The sequence below is a fragment of the Notolepis coatsorum genome, assembly GCF_963971535.1.
Source record: "Notolepis coatsorum genome assembly, chromosome: 5".
Classification (NCBI taxonomy): domain Eukaryota; kingdom Metazoa; phylum Chordata; class Actinopteri; order Aulopiformes; family Paralepididae; genus Notolepis; species Notolepis coatsorum.
The window spans coordinates 198,606,258-198,626,357 of NC_140169.1; the positions used below are offsets into that span (position 1 = coordinate 198,606,258).

The 20,100-nt window shown below is 41.5% G+C and overlaps 1 protein-coding gene across 1 annotated transcript in view; it reads right to left on the bottom strand.

Annotated features, from left to right (window-relative positions):
* Positions 1 to 20,100, bottom strand: part of myo16 (myosin XVI) — a gene marked incomplete at both ends in the record, with an annotated part of 362,367 nt that overhangs the window by 268,133 nt on the left and 74,134 nt on the right. The gene's annotated exons all lie outside the window — the stretch shown is intronic.

Here is a 20,100-nt window from a genome sequence, read left to right on the forward strand (position 1 = left end):
TAGTTCTTTACCAGGCTTTATCTCACGGAGGAGATAAAACTGGGAACGAGGTTAAATGAACATAGAACAAAATTTACTTAAAGGAATACTTCACCCAAACGTAATTTATAATATGAAAGACACCCTACGATGCCTTGAATTCATTGAGTTTTTTTTTTTTTTATCTTGCATGCCTCTGTGGTAAACGTATAATCCCACAAAATGGTAGAAATGCTTGAATTGAATTGAAGTTAATTATATCAAAACATCCGTTTATACAAACTCTCAAAACACTCTCAATTCATCAAGTTCGGCCACCATTTTTTGGATTGTATATGTTTCACCACAGAGGCGTGAATACAACCGACCAGCAGCAAGCTTCATGACAACAGCCCCCTGTGTGTGTGTGTGTGTGTGTGTGTGTGTGTGTGTGTGTGTGTGTGTGTGTGTGTGTGTGTGTGTGTGTGTGTGTGTGTGTGTGTGTGTGTGTGTGTGTGTGTGTGTCAGGGTTCCTGTAGGTTTTCAACAAGTTACATTTAAGACTTTTTAAGACCACTTTGAATAGAATCATTCGCAGAGTTCTGTTTCAGTAGATCAATTCATCCGACAGTTTCTTGGCACACGACAACGCCTGCCGTTCGGAATTCTCTTTTTAAAATAGTAAACAAAATACCATGTGCTTGTATTTATGGGCGTCGCTCGAAACTCCAGGCACTCTCCTTCTTTCACATGCAAATTAACTCCGCCCCCACGCTAGGAGGAAAACTCGTCTCAGAGCATGTTTTAAACAAATAATTGTTACAATTAGAGATACTATAACTGTTCGCTTTTATAGTAAATATATTCTTAAACATTAAAACTGTGGGCGATACCGCTGGGCACGGTAATTTCACGACCATACTGGCAAAAAAAAGTATGAAGGAAAATTATTATGAAAGAAGTAATAGTAGGTTATTACCACACTGCTTACTTTGCAGCCCGGAAGTTTCCCCCAAACACATTTAAACGAGATACAGACAAGTTATGGCAACAACTTCCTAAATCAAATTTTTTTTTAAGACCTGATTATTCAATGTAAGACTTTTTAAGACCCCGCGGGAACCCTGGTGTGTGTGTGGTGTAGGCCTGTCCCAGACTAAGGATTTGTATAGTCAACTTTGATTGGCTGAAATTTGCCAGTCGACTACCCCCCTGAATCTTGATATGTCTAGTGTGTAAAATCCTCTTTCAGTGCCTCTGTGCCCGTTTTCTTAGGCAGTTGGCAGTTGGTATGTGCACCATTAGGGCCTCTTTGCTTTTGGAAAGAATGATACAAAAAAATATATATATATATAATCTTTATTTTTATTTTGTGCATTCGGCTAAGAGGTTGGCAGTCGACTACGGCTCCTTTCGATCGATTAGACGACTATTCGACTAATCAAGGTCAGACCTAGTGTGGTGTAATGTAGCACTAGCTAGTTTCTCTAATGACATGGTTTAGACATCATCATTAACAAGCTACTGTTAGCTGTTACAGCCTGGTGTGTGTGTGTGTGTGTGTGTGTGGTGTAATGTAGCACTAGCTAGCTTCTCAATGCCATGGTTTAGACATGCATTCAGTCATTTGGACGGAGTTGTTAAAACTCACTCCACTCAAATCAATAGAGTTATATTTCACTCTACACAAATCAAATTTTAAGTGACGTGGCTGGGAGAAATTGTTGCAAGTCAGTTCAGCCAAAACAAATTCCTGGACCAAGGTCGAACCAGGGAGCTGCTGGAGTCGAAGGCCCTCTGGGAGATAAGAGTGGCAAGTGGCCCCCCCACCCCCAATCCCTATAACCAACCCCCCCTCCCGCGTGTACGGCAGCCGACTAGTACGCGTGCTGGAGGGTGGGAGCCTAAGACTGTCTCATCACCAAAGTCCTATCCCCCAAATCCCTGCCCTTCCCGTTGACAATCTTTCCTCCCTCCCTCCCTCCCGCCTGGCGCAACGACACCCCGGTGTTGCTGCAGCCGACAATCGCATATGGTGTCTTAGGCATTCTGTAGTCGACATGTGTCAACAAATGTACATGCCTGTTTGAATTTATGTTGTGCCGTTGTTACTGTAAAAATGTAATGATTGTGATATGATGTTGTTAATGAGACGATGAGCTGTATGTGTATGTCACTGGCATTTCCCCAAGGTGATCAATAAAGTACTATATCTATCTATCATCATTAACAAGCTACTGTTAGCTGTTACATCCTGGTGTGTGTGTGTGTGTGTGGTGTAATGTAGCACTAGCTAGCTTCTCAATGCCACAGTTTAGACATCATCATTAACAAGCTACTGTTAGCTGTTACACCCTGGTGTGTGTGTGTGTGGTGTAATGTAGCACTAGCTAGCTTTTCAATGCCACTGTTTAGACATCATCATTAACAAGCTACTGTTAGCTGTTACACGCTGGTGTGTGTGGTGTAATGTAGCACTAGCTAGCTTCTCAATGCTACGGTTTAGACATCATCATTAACAAGCTACTGTTAGCTCTGTTACACCCTGGTGTGTGTGGTGTAATGTAGCACTAGCTAGCTCCTCTAATGCCATGGTTTAGACATCATCATTACCAAGCTACTGTTAGCTGTTACACCGCTTCATTCATTTCCCGGGATCATCCCTATGTACCCCGGGTCCTATGTTCCCCGGGCCCTATGTTCCCCAATTGATTGATTAATTGATTGAACATTTTATAAAAAAAATGTATTTTATTAATTATTAATGTCCGCTTTGTTTCGAACTGGTTAAGCTTAGGCCCTCTTTCGAAGTTGGTTAAGGTTAGAGTTTGGAATCAGGGCTGGTGGTCTAACATTTTCAATCAATCAATCAATCAATCAGGGAACATAGGACCCGGGGAACATAGACATGCTGGGGTCATCCCTATGTTCCCCGGGTTCTATGTTCCCCGCTTTTTCTTTTTTTTTTGAAAAAAGGGTTCTATGTTCCCCCATCCGCAAAAGGGTTCTATGTTCCCCGGGTCCTATGTTCCCCCTATGTTTCCCATGTTCCAAAAGGGTTCTATGTTCCCCGGGTCCTATGTTCCCCCTATGTTTCCCCGGAGCGATAAAGGCTGGCCCCAGGCTGCCACAGCAGTGGATTTCAAAGATAGCCACTTTTATAGATAATTAATTTGTATCGCAACAGAGTCACGGATCTAGTCGGGCCACGTAGCATTATGTCGACAAAAATCAAACACAATAAACAAGTGTAAAATAAAGAATTTTAAACGAAGTTTAGCCTATTAAATCATTTTATAAGCTTAGTTTATGCCACTTTTATAGATAATTCATTTGTATCGCAACGGAGTAACAGACCTAGTCGGGCCACGTAGCATTATGTCGACAAAAATCAAACACAATAAACAAGTGTAAAATAAAGAATTTTAAACGAAGTTTAGCCTATTAAATCATTTTATAAGCTTAGTTTATGCCACTTTTATAGATAATTCATTTGTATCGCAACGGAGTCACGGATCTAGTCGGGCCACGTAGCATTATGTCGACAAAAATCAAACACAATAAACAAGTGTAAAATAAAGAATTTTAAACGAAGTTTAGCCTATTAAATCATTTTATAAGCGTTAGTTTATTTGCGGTCTGTGTGAGAAGCATCCATCTGCAGAACGTCAGCCCAGCACTCTCTGTCCCCACGCTGTCAGGCCGTCACAGGCCCGCTCAGCAGCGCCACCCACCCAATGGCTGAATTGCCAATGGCTGAATTGGAGTATTGCACTGTGCGGGATTGATTGATTGATTGAAAACTTTATTAACAGATTGCAGAATGGGTACTGTACAGTACAGCTCAATACACACAATTGTTAAGGGGATGCAGACCAGAGAAAGACTTTGTCTTGTTTACATCAGGGTCCCCCATTTTCAATTCATAATGACATTTATGACATACTCAATGCAGTACTGTTACATTTGTGACATACAGTAAATATATACAAGGGGGAGGGAACTGTATATTTATGATGAATTGAAAATGGGGGACCCTGATGTAAACAAGACGGAAGTCTTTCTCTGGTCTGCATCCCCTTAACACTTTAATCGCCGGAGACGCCGAAACTCGTCTTTCCCCGCCATACTCATTCTGCCGAAGACGCCGTAACTCGTCTTTGATCTGTTTACATCTTTTTTCGATTTTCCCAGTCTGAACTTCACCGCGGAGCTTTTGGCAGCGAGTTTGGACCGGAAACTGCATTTCCTCTCAAATTACACTAGGTGGCAGTGTCCCCCTATTTTCTAACACTGTATCACAAGAGAATGAATATTGCAGCCTACAATGAAGCTGACATTTGATTGGCCAGCATACCTGACCACAGGTATAAAAGTTTGCGCCGTCCCAGAATCGACAAGGTTTTGTTGGGGAGAGAGAGAGAGATAGATAGATAGAGAGATAGAGAGAGAGATTGAGAGAGAGATATTTGTATTGAGATCAGCCTATAGTCTATATTTATAGTTTTATACAGTATAGTGGTAGTATCAGAATAATTGTAAGGTTTCAGCTGTGCTTTAGAAGTACTTAGTCGTGCTAACTAGTAGTACTTTTGTGAGGGATTAGTGTGCAGTTTAGTTAGTATATTGTAGTAGTAGTAATAGTAGTTTGATCAGTTAGTAGTTCCATTTAGATCAGTATGAGGAGACGTAGTGTAGGTACTAGGCGAGGGGACAGGCCGACGTCGGATCGGTTTGTTCAAACCAAGCTGGCATTTGGACCCATTGCAGCAGCAGCAGCAGCAGCAGCAGCACCAACGACCGGTCCTTTGGTAGCTCCGACCGGGGAGAGCCGTGAGACCGTCGCTGGGCCCAGCGATGTGTCTCGCCCCGGGACCGGGAGCGTATCTCCCCGTCGCAGTTCGAGGAAGAGGAAGGTGGCTGTGCTGATATCTTCTTCAGCCTCATCGGACAGCGATTCAACTGTGCATGAATCTGACGGCAGCGCCGATTGGAAACCACCAGGTAAGGTCGTGTAGATGTGATTGTGTGTGTGTGAAACGTGTATATTTTGATGATGATTTACCTAACGCTAATTGATTCATTGTATACTGTGAATATGTAACGTTAGTTCGCCAACCAACGCCGGTATGCATTCATTATAGATCGGGAGTCATCTGACGAGGACATTGATCTTGGTCGGAGATACTATGGATCTGATTCATCTCACGAGTCCGACGGGGGACATGGTGGTGGTGGTTGTGGTGGTCGAGGGGAGAAGGGTAAGTCATGTTGACGAATGCAATGTGAATATTGTGTGTTTACATGCATGTTCAAATCGATACAGTTACATCATTTGGATATGCATATTATAGGCCTTGTCCATGGCTTTGATTGTGTGTGTGTGTGTGTGTGTGTGTGTGTGTGTGTGTGTGTGTGTGTGTGTGTGTGTGTGTGTGTGTGTGTGTGTGTGTGTGTGTGTGTGTGTGTGTGTGTGTGTGTGTGTGTGTGTGTGTGTGTGTGTGTGTGTGATGCAGGCATTGATGCACAGTGATCTGCTTATTTGATTTGGATGTTATATTTCCATTATTTTATTCATGCAGGTTCAAATCGATACATACAGGCTAAGCTACATTATTGGATATGCATAGAGGCCTCACCATGTGCTGGGAAGTTCAAAGTTCAACTTTCCAGCACATGGTGAGGCCTCTATGCATATCCAATAATGTAGCTTAGCCTGTATGTATCGATTTGAACCTGCATGAATAAAATAATGGAAATATAACATCCAAATCAAATAAGCAGATCACTGTGCATCAATGCCTGCATCACACACACACACACACAATCAAAGCCATGGACAAGGCCTATAACATCAAAGCCATGAACACTCCCCCCACCCCTTTGAACTTCCCAGCAAATGGTGAGGCCTCTATGCATATCCAATAATGTAGCTTAGCCTGTATGTATTGATTTGAACCTGCATGAATAAAATAATGGAAATATAACATCCAAATCAAATAAGCAGATCACTGTGCATCAATGCCTGCATCACACACACACACACACACACACACAATCAAAGCCATGGACAAGGCCTATAACATCAAAGCCATGAACACTCCCCGCACCCCTTTAAACTTCCCAGCACATGGTGAGGCCTCTATGCATATCCAATAATGTAGCTTAGCCTGTATGTATCGATTTGAACCTGCATGAATAAAATAATGGAAATATAACATCCAAATCAAATAAGCAGATCACTGTGCATCAATGCCTGCATCACACACACACACACACACACACACACACACACACACACACACACACACACACACACACACACACACACACACACACACACACACACACACACACACACACACACACACACACACACACACACACACACACACACACACACACACATACACACACACAATCAAAGCCATGGACAAGGCCTATAACATCAAAGCCATGAACACTCCCCGCACCCCTTTAAACTTCCCAGCACATGGTGAGGCCTCTATGCATATCCAATAATGTAGCTTAGCCTGTATGTATCGATTTGAACCTGCATGAATAAAATAATGGAAATATAACATCCAAATCAAATAAGCAGATCACTGTGCATCAATGCCTGCATCACACACACACACACACACACACACACACACACACACAATCAAAGCCATGGACAAGGCCTATAACATCAAAGCCATGAACACTCCCCCCACCCCTTTGAACTTCCCAGCAAATGGTGAGGCATCTATGCATATCCAATAATGTAGCTTAGCCTGTATGTATCGATTTGAACCTGCATGAATAAAATAATGGAAATATAACATCCAAATCAAATAAGCAGATCACTGTGCATCAATGCCTGCATCACACACACACACACACACACACACACACACACACACACACACACACACACACACACACACACACACACACACACACACACACACACACACACACACACACACACACACACACACACACACACACACATACACACACACACAATCAAAGCCATGGACAAGGCCTATAACATCAAAGCCATGAACACTCCCCGCACCCCTTTAAACTTCCCAGCACATGGTGAGGCCTCTATGCATATCCAATAATGTAGCTTAGCCTGTATGTATCGATTTGAACCTGCATGAATAAAATAATGGAAATATAACATCCAAATCAAATAAGCAGATCACTGTGCATCAATGCCTGCATCACACACACACACACACACACACACATGTACATGCTTTGATGTACAATGGCTGCTGATTTATTTTGTGTTCATTACAGGATCCGACACCGAGTCCGGCGGTGGTACACCAACATACTTTGGTATGTACTAACTACATTCATGTATGTAAATGTATTACTATTGTGTTTTATGAGACTTACTTACTGAATGAATTGAATCCAATTCAGATTCTGGCGCAGACTCCGCTGAGAGTGACACAGAGACTGGCAACGACATAGCATCACAGTCTACTCCTGCAGGTAATTGTACATAAAATATAACACATAATGCTATATATATATATATCATGTAAATAAAATGACAATACGTTGCCCTAGTGTAATGTATTACATCATGTGATTCTAGAACTGCATGCTAGTCGGTACATGCCGGAACCCGTTGCAGGGCGGAAACGCACATCTAAGCGCGGTAAGTTGGCCTCACTCTGCACACCACTTCCAGCTCTGACCTCTGACCCCCACACCACGTCCAGCTCTGACATCTGAACCCCACACACACTCACTCATTCACTCACACACAGTTTGTAACTACGTGGCATATGAATGTTTGTCTACAGTAGGGGTGTTATAGTATATTTGTATAATTGACAGGTCGTGGCGTGCGACGCGGAGGAGCGAAGAGCAGGTCTGCGATCCGTCAGGAACAGGAGAATGCCTGGTCTCGTGAGGGCTGGGTGCCTCACAGGATCCCATTCACAGCCCAACCGGGGTTGCTCCAGGACGCCGCGGCACTGAATTCCTACCGGCCTGCAAAATGGCTAGATCTGTTCCTGACAGATGATTTTCTCAATGCCATTGTTGCCCAGACCAACCTCTACGCTGATCAGTCCATTGCCCGGCTGGACCCCACGCTAACCAGTAGCAGGGCACTGAATTGGACGGCCCTCACATTGAAGGAGCTGAAGAAGTTCCTTGGACTCAATTTCCTGAGCAGTATCCTTTGGAAGCCTCGCGTGGACATGATGTGGACCACGGATGATATGATGTTCACACCATACTACTCAGCCACCATAATAATAAAATAATAATTCATTTAATTTATATAGCGCTTCTCAATAACCCGAAGTCGCTGACAGTAGTCGGGAGCAGGGGTACAAACAAAGAGGCAAAAGCAAAGAAACAAAACAAAACAACAAAGAAACAAAAACAAAGGAACATGAGACCATGGGGGGAACGGGGGAGACAGCCTGATGGCACAAAAAACAGACTAGAGACATATCGATCAGGTTGGAGGGGAGGGGGGGGGTTAGGGGTGGGGGGGGTTGAAGGCAAGGGAGAACAGGTGGGTTTTGAGGCGAGCTTTGAAGGTGGAGAGTGTAGGGGAGTCTCTGATGGACTGGGGGAGGGAGTTCCAGAGTCGGGGTGCAGTGCGAGAGAAGGCCCGATCTCCGAAGTTTTTGAGCTTGGATGTCGGGACAGTGAGGGAGGCAGTGGAGGAGGACCGGAGGGAACGGGTTGGGCGGTAGGGGAGAAGGAGATCAGTCAGGTAGGGGGGGGCCAGGCTGTGGAGGGCTTTGAAGGTGAGGAGTAGTGTTTTAAAGTTAATGCAGTGTTTGATCGGGAGCCAGTGGAGGGAGTGGAGGACAGGAGTGATGTGTTCGCGGGACCGGGTGTTAGTGAGGAGGCGGGCGGCTGAATTTTGGACCATTTGCAGTTTATGGAGGGAGCGGGAGGTGATACCAGTGAGGAGGGAGTTGCAGTAGTCCAGGCGGGAGGAGATGAAGGCGTGAATGAGGGATTCAGCAGCGGGGGGGGAGAGGCAGTGACGGATTTTTGCGATGTTGCGGAGGTGAAAGTAGGATGTTTTGACCATGCCACGCAACCGGTATGAGTTGATCTGGCGATTCCTCCACTTTGTGGACAATACGTCCCTAAATGTTAGAGTCAAATTGTGTAAGGTACGCCCTGTAGTCGACCATGTCAACATGAGGAGCAAGGAATTGTACCAGCCCGAATGTGAGCTCGCCATTGACGAGGGGATGATGGCATGGCGAGGCCGCCTGACTTTCCGGGTCTACAACCCCAATAAGCCAACCCGGTATGGCATCAAGTCGTACTTCCTGTGCGAATCACGCACAGGATATTGCTTCGCATTCAAGCCATATTGCCGGGAGGGCGCGAACCTGGGGGACACGGTCGTCGGTCTGCTTGGCCGTTTGTCTGGGGCCGGTTATACGCTGTTTATGGATAATTTTTACAACAGTGTACACATGTCCGCCAGGCTCCGACAGTTGAGGACCGACGTCTGTGGTACCCTCAGGAAGCACCGGGGGGAGCCAGCGATCATAAAGAACCTGACCAAAGCTGACATCGGTGTGAGGGAGCGCATTGCTGTCAACAATAAGCAGGTCATGATCGTGGCATGGCGCGATAAAAGGATTGTGAAGACCATCACCAGCTTCCACGAGGACACCATGGAAATGGCAAAAGTGTGGCAGAAGCAGAAGAAGGGCAAATCGGTGAGGGTGGAGATGCTCAAGCCGTCAACCATCATGTGTTACAATAAATTCATGAACAGCGTCGACCAGTTGGATCAGAATATATCGTACTATCCGGCTGCACGTAAGACTGGAAAGTGGACCAAAAAGTTTGTGATGTATATGATCCAAATATGTATGTTCAACACTTTTGTCTTGTACAAAATCAGGCACCCACAAGGGCATTATTACAACCTCTTCCGGTTCACCAGGGCTGTGGCGCGGACCTACACAGGGGGTCAGAAGTTGAAGATTCCTGGGGTGACAGAGGAGGAGGAGGCGGAGGCGGAGGTAGGGGGTGGGGGTGAGGCGGAGGCAGGGGGTGGGGGTGAGGAGGAGGAGGCAGGGCTGAGCAGGTGGGGCGTGACGGGCAGTGCAACCCTAGGGCCCCACCGGGGGACCCGCAGAGCAGATTAGTGAGTCGTTTTGGGAAGCATGTAATGGTTGCATACAAAGCCACCCCCAAGCAAAAGCTACCGTGTAGGAAATGTCGGGTCTGCAGTAGGCGTGGCATCAGGAGTGAGACCAGATATTTTTGCACATTGTGCAAAGTCCCCCTGCATCGTGACAAATGCTTCACTCTGTACCACACAAAGAGGGATTTCTCTAAATAGTTTCTTTATTAGTTGTCATACAGAAGTACAGACTACTTCTAAATAATCCGGCACACAGAAGTACAGATTACTTCTAAATAATCCATCATGGTGTGATACAGACAGAACCATGTGTACCGGTACATAGTATAGCTAGCTGAGAGTAGTATAGTGTAGTATAGTATAGTATAGTATAGTATAGTATAGTATAGTATAGTATAGTATAGTATAGTATAGTATAGTATAGTATAGTGTATGGGTAGTTGCACTGTTTTCTGTACAAGACAAATGTGTTGAACACATGTATTTGGGCCACGGTTGTCGATATTGCATAGGCATGTTTGGACCACTTGCAGATGAGACGGTATGTTAGCGATCTAGCTGTGTCGACTCCATTCATCATTTGCATTGTGTGTTTATATAGTATATTTTTTTATTTATCTTTTTCCCCCCTCATTTTTACCGTTTGCACAGAACCAATGGTTGCTGACAGTCACCCAGTTTATAAAAGTATATACTGTAGGTAACATACCACACTTTTCTAATGCAGTCCATTGGCCTCTTATTTATATACTTTGGAAGCATGTATTGGATATTTTTTGGTCCACAGATCATCTGGCGCTTCATCCATTTATCAATGGACAATGCAGTCATCGATGCGAGAGACCAAGTAAGATATGCCCTGTAGTTGATCATGTGACGTGCCTGTACTGTGAATGTTACCAGCAAACTTCTAAATGCACTGAAACAATGGTTGGTTATCCTCCAGTGTTCACTTTTTATAAGGTATTGTCTTGGTAAATTACCATAATCCTATACTGTGAATGTTACCAGCAAACTTCTAAATGCACTGAAACAATGGTTGATTATCCTCCAGTGTTCACTTTTTATAAGGTATTGTCTTGGTAAATTACCATAATCCTATACTGTAAATGTTACCAGCAAACTCCTAAATGCACTGAAACAATGGTTGGTTATCATCAGCCAGTGTTCACTTTTTATAAGGTATTGTCTTGGTAAATTACCATAATCCTATACTGTGAATGTTACCAGCAAACTTCTAAATGCACTGAAACAATGGTTGGTTATCATCAGCCAGTGTTCACTTTTTATAAGGTATTGTCTTGGTAAATTACCATAATCCTATACTGTGAATGTTACCAGCAAACTTCTAAATGCACTGAAACAATGGTTGGTTATCATCTAGTGTTCACTTTTTATAAGGTATTGTCTTGGGAAATTACCATAATCCTATACTGTGAATGTTACCAGCAAACTTCTAAATGCACTGAAACAATGGTTGGTCATCATCATCCAGTGTTCACTTTTTATAAGGTATTGTCTTGGTAAATTACCATAATTTTATACTGTGAATGTTACCAGCATATGTGTCTAATGCACAGCAACAATGGTTGGTACTGATGACTGTCACCCAGTTTATTGAACATATTTTGAAATAAAAATGTCTTCATTTCATCAAAGTTTCAAGTTTTCTGCATGGTAAAGTATTCTGTATTTTATAATAATGTTTTCTGGACCTACACCAGTAGTTATAACTTACTTGTTCGTTAGCGCCAGGCATGGTGGTTGATAAGGTAGTAGTATTTCCAAGTGAAACTAATTGATATATTATCAATACAAGATATTATTACTTTATGAATGTGTTTATCATGTATGGACGAATAAATTGGAAAACAGGTAGGTACAGAGCAACACAGTGTCTACAACACGGGAGCAGATTATGCACAGTACATGAATGAGAAACAGTCAAAATGTTTTTTTTGTTTGTTTATTGCATGCACATGATCTATAATACCTGATCGGTACAATATCTACTAACCTGATCAATACAATATATTCCCACCTGATCGATCTAATAGTATTACTGCATTTCAAGTTTGTCAGTCAGTCAGTCAGACTGTCAGTCGGACTGTCAGTCAGTCAGTCGGACTGTCAATCAAACAATCAAACAATAAATCAATCAAACAATAAAACAATCAATCAAACAAACCATCAAACATTCAATCAATCAAACAAACCATCAAACATTCAATCAATCAAACAATAAAACAATCTATCAAACAAACCATCAAACATCCAATCAAACAAACCATCAAACATTCAATCAATCAAACAAACCATCAAACATTCAATCAATCAAACAATAAAACAATCTATTAAACAAACCATCAAACATTCAATCAAACAAACATTCAATCAATCAAACAATAAAACAATCTATCAAACAAACCATCAAACATTCAATCAATCAAACAAACCATCAAACATTCAATCAATCAAACAATAAAACAATCTATCAAACAAACCATCAAACATTCAATCAATCAAACAAACCATCAAACATTCAATCAATCAAACAATAAAACAATCTATCAAACAAACCATCAAACATTTAATCAATCAAACAAACAAACCATCAAACATTCAATCAATCAAACAATAAAACAATATATCGAACAAACCATCAAACATTCAATCAATCAAACAAACATTCAATCAAACAATAAAACAATCTATCAAACAAACCATCAAACATTCAATCAATCAAACAAACCATCAAACATTAAATCAATCAAACAATAAAACAATCTATCAAACAAACCATCAAACATTCAATCAATCAAACAAACATTCAATCAATCAAACAATAAAACAATCTATCAAACAAACCATCAAACATTCAATCAATGAAACAAACCATCAAACATTCAATCAATCAAACAATAAAACAATATATCAAACAAACCATCAAACATTAAATCAATCAAACAAACCATCAAACATTCAATCAATCAAACAATAAAACAATCTATCAAACAAACCATCAAACATTCAATCAATCAAACAAACATTCAATCAATCAAACTATAAAACAATCTATCAAACAAACCATCAAACATTCAATCAATCAAACAAACATTCAATCAATCAAACAATAAAACAATCTATCAAACAAACCATCAAACATTAAATCAATCAAACAAACCATCAAACATTCAATCAATCAAACAATAAAACAATCTATCAAACAAACCATCAAACATTCAATCAATCAAACAAACATTCAATCAATCAAACAATAAAACAATCTATCAAACAAACCATCAAACATTCAATCAAACAAACCATCAAACATTCAATCAATCAAACAATAAAACAATCTATCAAACAAACCATTAAATATTCAATCAAACAAACATTCAATCAATCAAACAATAAAACAATCTATCAAACAAACCATTAAACATTCAATCAAACAAACATTCAATCAATCAAACAATAAAACAATCTATCAAACAAACCATCAAACATTCAATCAATCAAACAAACCATCAATCAATCAAACAATCAAACAATCTATCAAACAAACCATCAAACATTCAATCAATCAAACAAACCATCAAACATTCAATCAATCAAACAATAAAACAATATATCAAACAAACCATCAAACATTCAATCAATCAAACAAACATTCAATCAATCAATCAAACAATAAAACAATCTATCAAACAAACCATCAAACATTAAATCAATCAAACAAACCATCAAACATTCAATCAATCAAACAATAAAACAATCTATCAAACAAACCATCAAACATTCAATCAATCAAACAAACATTCAATCAATCAAACAATAAAACAATCTATCAAACAAACCATCCATCCATCCCAGTCTAAATTGCTTTATAACACGTTCAGTAACTATTATCACCCCCCCCTCCCACCTCCCCCCCCCCCCCACCCGGAAAATGTTAGTTACAAAGACTTAATTTCCTGCATTCTGGTGAATTTTAGTGCATGTGAATCACAAACTAATGAGCCAACAATTGCTTAGTACAATGTACTGTTATGAACCTCAAATAAAACTGTTGTGGCACTAGCAATGGTACTCTCTCCACCTTCAAAAAGAAAAAAAGCAAGAGCACAACATATTTTTCTATTTACTATTATAATACAGTTAACCACTCTCTCCTGTAAGGGCCTTTCTTTTTCTTTGTTTTATCCCTCTCTCCTCCACCATCCTTTCTCTTTCTTCCACTGTCCATCTTGACATCAACGTTAATTGACTTTGGCTCTACTGTATCTCTCCCGAGTCCCTCACTACCTGGCTCACTGCCTGGCTGTTATTCTGCATCTGAGTGCCGTCTGCCATTCCATTCGCCGCCACCGCTGTCAATCAGTTGTATCGCCTGGTCCCGCCTCCACCAATCACAAGCGGCAGCACGGCTCCATTGTGTGTGTGTGTGTCCGTGTGAGGGAGAGAGAGAGTCAGATAGTTATCCAACTCTGTTGCAGACAGTGAAATCCTGGTTGTTCCCCACCTACCTAGGTTATCTAACTATTGCGCCGCGCCGCCGCCACAACTAGAAACAATGGCCTGGCAAAAAAATTATAAAAAAATAAAAATTAAAAAAATAAAATTAATATATTATTTCTTTTATTATAATTTTTTTTTTTAATCTGTGCAGGCCAGGCCACCGGGAAAACGCATGAACGTCATGTATGAACATGTGTGCATATTAGGGCTGTACCGAATGTCATTTTTTAACATTTGAAGCTTCGATTGAAGTATTCGAACGACGCTTCGAATGTCTATAAAAAAGAAATTACTTCATAATTTTTTTTTTTTTAACTAAATCCTTAATTTGAATACGGTGATTAATCTGATTAAATGAGTATTTTTCTTTTATTAAATCAACTTTCTTTAATGAATATAACTCATCCGTTTCATCAACATAAATAATCCAATAAGGGCACGGTTGGTATGAAAGTGATGGTGACGTCTTATAGTATAATATTATAATATTAGTGTAGCCTAATCTTTAACACTTTGATTGCCTAAGGCTAAATTCATGATATACCATCCGTTGCCAGCTCTATTTAACATGGAGAAGTTCCCCTTCTTTGCAGGGCTATAACTTTTAAAATTCTATTGCTAGATTGCCATTATTAGGGCCCATTCAAGGTCCTATATGTATTGTTCATGGTGTAGCAACGTTAAACTTTTTCATTCACATATTCATACTAAAATATGGTCTAAGGTATAAGTATGTTTTCATCTCTTTCTGCAGCTTTCTCCAGAACGTGATTTATAGCCCCAAATGCATTATATTGATGATGAAATACAGTTTGATAGCAATCGGCGCGATATAAAAAATTCCAACTGGACGTACTTCTGGAAGTTACTACACGTCATCTGATGTTGACCGGATGGGCGAGGGGGCGTTTATAATTCCGTGGGCAGCGTTATACCATTCATCTAATGTGGGTCATATGTTCATCAGATCAGTTAGTATCGAACACGGTAATATTACATGCTAAAACTCACCCCAGTCTCCTCGGGCCGTTGGGCGATCAGCGTGGGGTAGACAGTTTTCCATTATGGGATGTCGAAATACTCGGTCCATTTCCAGGTTGTATAATAGTATATACGTCCAAATCATGTTGCTTATCGAGTTATTGGCAACGGATCGCTATGTATTGTGTCGAGCTCGAGTCCCGGGACCTATAGCGAGTGCCCGGAAGTAATATGGGTGATCACCACTTCATCCACATGACTTCCTGCTTGGCGCTTCTGCCGATCGGCCACCAGATGGCGCTCTTGAACCGCTAGAGGATTGAGAGGAGCTCAGAACTGTGTGTGAAGGCTGCAGAGGGGAAATATGATTCCGATCACAGATTTTTGAAATATTGATATCAAAGACGAGTTACGGCGTCCTAGGCAACTTGAGCATGGCTAGGAAAGACGCCTAAACATGTTTCCGGCACTTAAAGTGTTAACTGCAACTGTGAAGAAAACCCCCATTGGTTTAAACAGATTGAATAGAAAAAAGATAAAAATTATAATAATAATAATAATAATATTTTAATAAAAAAGAAAAAATTCGAATGTTGATTTAGAATTTGAATGTCAACATTATGATCGAAGCTTCGAAGCATTCGGTACAGCCCTAGTGCATATACACAAAGAGGCACATGTTGTGTTCATGTTTTACACACACACACACACACACACACGCACACACACACACACACACACACACACACACACACACACACACACACACACACACACACACACACACACACACACACACACACACACACACACACACACACACACACACACACACACACACACACACACACACACACACACACACACACACACACACACACACACACACACACACACACACACACACACACACACACACACACACACACACACACACACACACAGAGAAATACAGAGTTCTCGTTCTGATAGCGGCCCACCAGCACTTTAATTAAGCATTACATCACACGCAGGAGTGGTTTGTGACCAATAAACCATGCCTAGGGGTGGTTGTTAGGCCCGAGGCGCAGCCGAGGGTCGTTAGACCCCCCTAGGCATGGTTTATTGGTCACAAATCACGACTGCACGTGGTGTAAAGCTTTTATACAACTGCCAGATTCATCCAACCTTATTTCTATACAATAAACACACATTAATCGAAGATTTATTGAAAAAACCATCCGCCAGAAAAAGTAGTTCCCACAACTCCATGTGGAAGCAGCTTGAAGTGCATCCAACCAAACTAACACATCCAACTGTGTATTATTGGAATGATTGAGAGAAGTTGCCTCATGTGGAAGCAGCTTGAAGTGCATCCAACCAACTAACACATCCAACTGTGTATTATTGGAATGATTGATTGAAAATTTATTAAAACGTTTTCTTTGCCCTATAGGAAAAAAACGTTTTCTTCGCCCTATTTTTTTATTTATTTCTTTTAGCCTAAACTTAACCAGTTGGAAACCAGGGGTACAGTAATAAAATTAGCAATCAACCAATCAATCAATTCAATAGACCATGCTCACTTAAAACAGCGCTGCTTCTCTCTCAGTCTGACTCCCCCGCTGTTGCAGACAGGAGTGTGTGTGTGTGTGTGTGCGTGTGTGTGTGTGTGTGTGTGTGTGTCACAGTGTGTGTGTGCGTGTGTGTGTGTGTGTGTGTATGTGTGTGTGTGTGTGTGTGTGTGTGTGTGTGTATGTGTGTGTTTGTGGGTACGCCAGCGTCGGACAGTGTGAGAGAGAACGCTGCAGTCGGAAAGTAGGAAGGAAGAAATTTAAATCAATCAATTAATCTATCAATCAATCCGCGATTTTTCTTTTGTTCTAGATTGAGTCAAGACCCATCAATTACATCATCCAACATTGTTTAAAATACTAACACATTCCCCTTGACAGAATCGCTTCATATTTAGTCGTTATGGTGCTTTCAACATAACCATTTGTTCTCCGCGATCCTGTTTTCTCCCGGAGTGAGCCGGGGAGGGTTATGTGATTTGGTTGTGGGCGGGTCCTGAGCCCAGGACCGTGGATTGTTACCAATAAAGACGTGTGAATGGCCAATCAGAATCGAGAAATTTGCATGCCGTTGTATAATTAAGCATTACATCACACGCAGGAGTGGTTTGTGACCAATAAACCATGCCTAGGGGTGGTTGTTAGGCCCGAGGCGCAGCCGAGGGTCGTTAGACCCCCCTAGGCATGCACGTGGTGTAAAGCTTTTATACAACTGCCAGATTCATCCAACCTTATTTCTATACAATAAACACACATTAATCGAAGATTTATTGAAAAAACCATCCGCCAGAAAAAGTAGTTCCCACAACTCCATGTGGAAGCAGCTTGAAGTGCATCCAACCAAACTAACACATCCAACTGTGTATTATTGGAATGATTGAGAGAAGTTGCCTCATGTGGAAGCAGCTTGAAGTGCATCCAACCAACTAACACATCCAACTGTGTATTATTGGAATGATTGATTGAAAATTTATTAAAACGTTTTCTTTGCCCTATAGGAAAAAAACGTTTTCTTCGCCCTATTTTTTTATTTATTTCTTTTAGCCTAAACTTAACCAGTTGGAAACCAGGGGTACAGTAATAAAATTAGCAATCAACCAATCAATCAATTCAATAGACCATGCTCACTTAAAACAGCGCTGCTTCTCTCTCAGTCTGACTCCCCCGCTGTTGCAGACAGGAGTGTGTGTGTGTGTGTGTGCGTGTGTGTGTGTGTGTGTGTGTGTATCACAGTGTGTGTGTGCGTGTGTGTGTGTGTGTGTGTATGTGTGTGTGTGTGTGTGTGTGTGTGTATGTGTGTGTTTGTGGGTACGCCAGCGTCGGACAGTGTGAGAGAGAACGCTGCAGTCGGAAAGTAGGAAGGAAGAAATTTCAATCAATCAATTAATCTATCAATCAATCCGCGATTTTTCTTTTGTTCTAGATTGAGTCAAGACCCATCAATTACATCATCCAACATTGTTTAAAATACTAACACATTCCCCTTGACAGAATCGCTTCATATTTAGTCGTTATGGTGCTTTCAACATAACCATTTGTTCTCCGCGATCCTGTTTTCTCCCGGAGTGAGCCGGGGAGGGTTATGTGATTTGGTTGTGGGCGGGTCCTGAGCCCAGGACCGTGGATTGTTACCAATAAAGACGTGTGAATGGCCAATCAGAATCGAGAAATTTGCATGCCGTTGTATAATGGGTCTTAAATGTTTGAAGAGAAGAATAAGAAGCCTCCGACCTCAAGAGTCAATCCAGGCAATGAATTCAACCTTGGAGCCTGACAGCCAGACGCTGTAGACCCACCATTAGGGCCTGCCGGACGCACAACTAGCTCCAGGGGAACGGACCTCATACACTCACGTTGAAACCCAATTAGCGAGTGGTGCAACTCTGTGGTGTTCGGTCAAGTAAGGTTACTTGACATTAGGGATGCACCGATCCGACTTTTTCAGTCCCGATACCGATACCTGGGTTTGGGTATCGGCCAATACCGATCCGATACCCATTGTCCAATTTCCCCCTCCCAAAAAAGTTACAAAAAAAAATTAAATCCACTTTTTTTTTTTTGTGTGTTTTTGATTTGTTGTAAACAAAGACAGAAAATAAACTTCATTCATTCAATTAATAAACTGTATGCCTCACTGTCACTGTGTGGAAGAGACTGGGATCATTCTTTTGTGCAAGGCAACATCAGACTTGACTTAAAACATTACTTTCCTAACTTAGTGAAACTAAATGTAAAAAATTAACACATAGATATAAATGTACTGAATGGTTATTTCTTATTTTATTTATAAAAAAATTAAATAAAAATCCGATATAATTATTATTTTCTTATTACCGATACCCGATCCAGCTATTTTACTGATATCGGCGGCCGATACCGATACCAATATCGGATCGGTGCATCCCTACTTGACATGACTAATCATTTAACCCTTTCACTACCACACGACAAAGGATTAACCCTTTCACTACCACACTACAGAAGGTTAACCCGTTCACTACCACATGACAAAGGGTTAACCATTTCACTAACACATTACACTATACAAGAACCACTCAGTGTCACCATTTAGTGTGAGCGTGTGCAGCATGTGTGTGTGTGTGTGTGTGTGTTCATGCTAAAGTGACTGTTAGTGTGTGAGCGTATATACAGTATATGTGTTGTGTGTGTGCTCATGTGTGCTTGTGTGTGGAGAGTTCAGTGTTCAAGACTCTGATGGCCTGGGGGAAGAATCTGAGCCGAAGTCTCTCTGTCCTGGTTGCTGGTGTGCGCAGACGTTTGCCTGACCGCTGCAGCTTGAACAGGCTGTTGTTGGGATGGTGAGGGTCTTTCATTATTCTGCAGGCCATATTTGGGCGGTGGGTCACGGAATTCCCCCCGCCATAGAGTACGTCACTGGGCGCGTTTCTATTGGTTGTGAGACTTCCGTGAGTTCTTTTC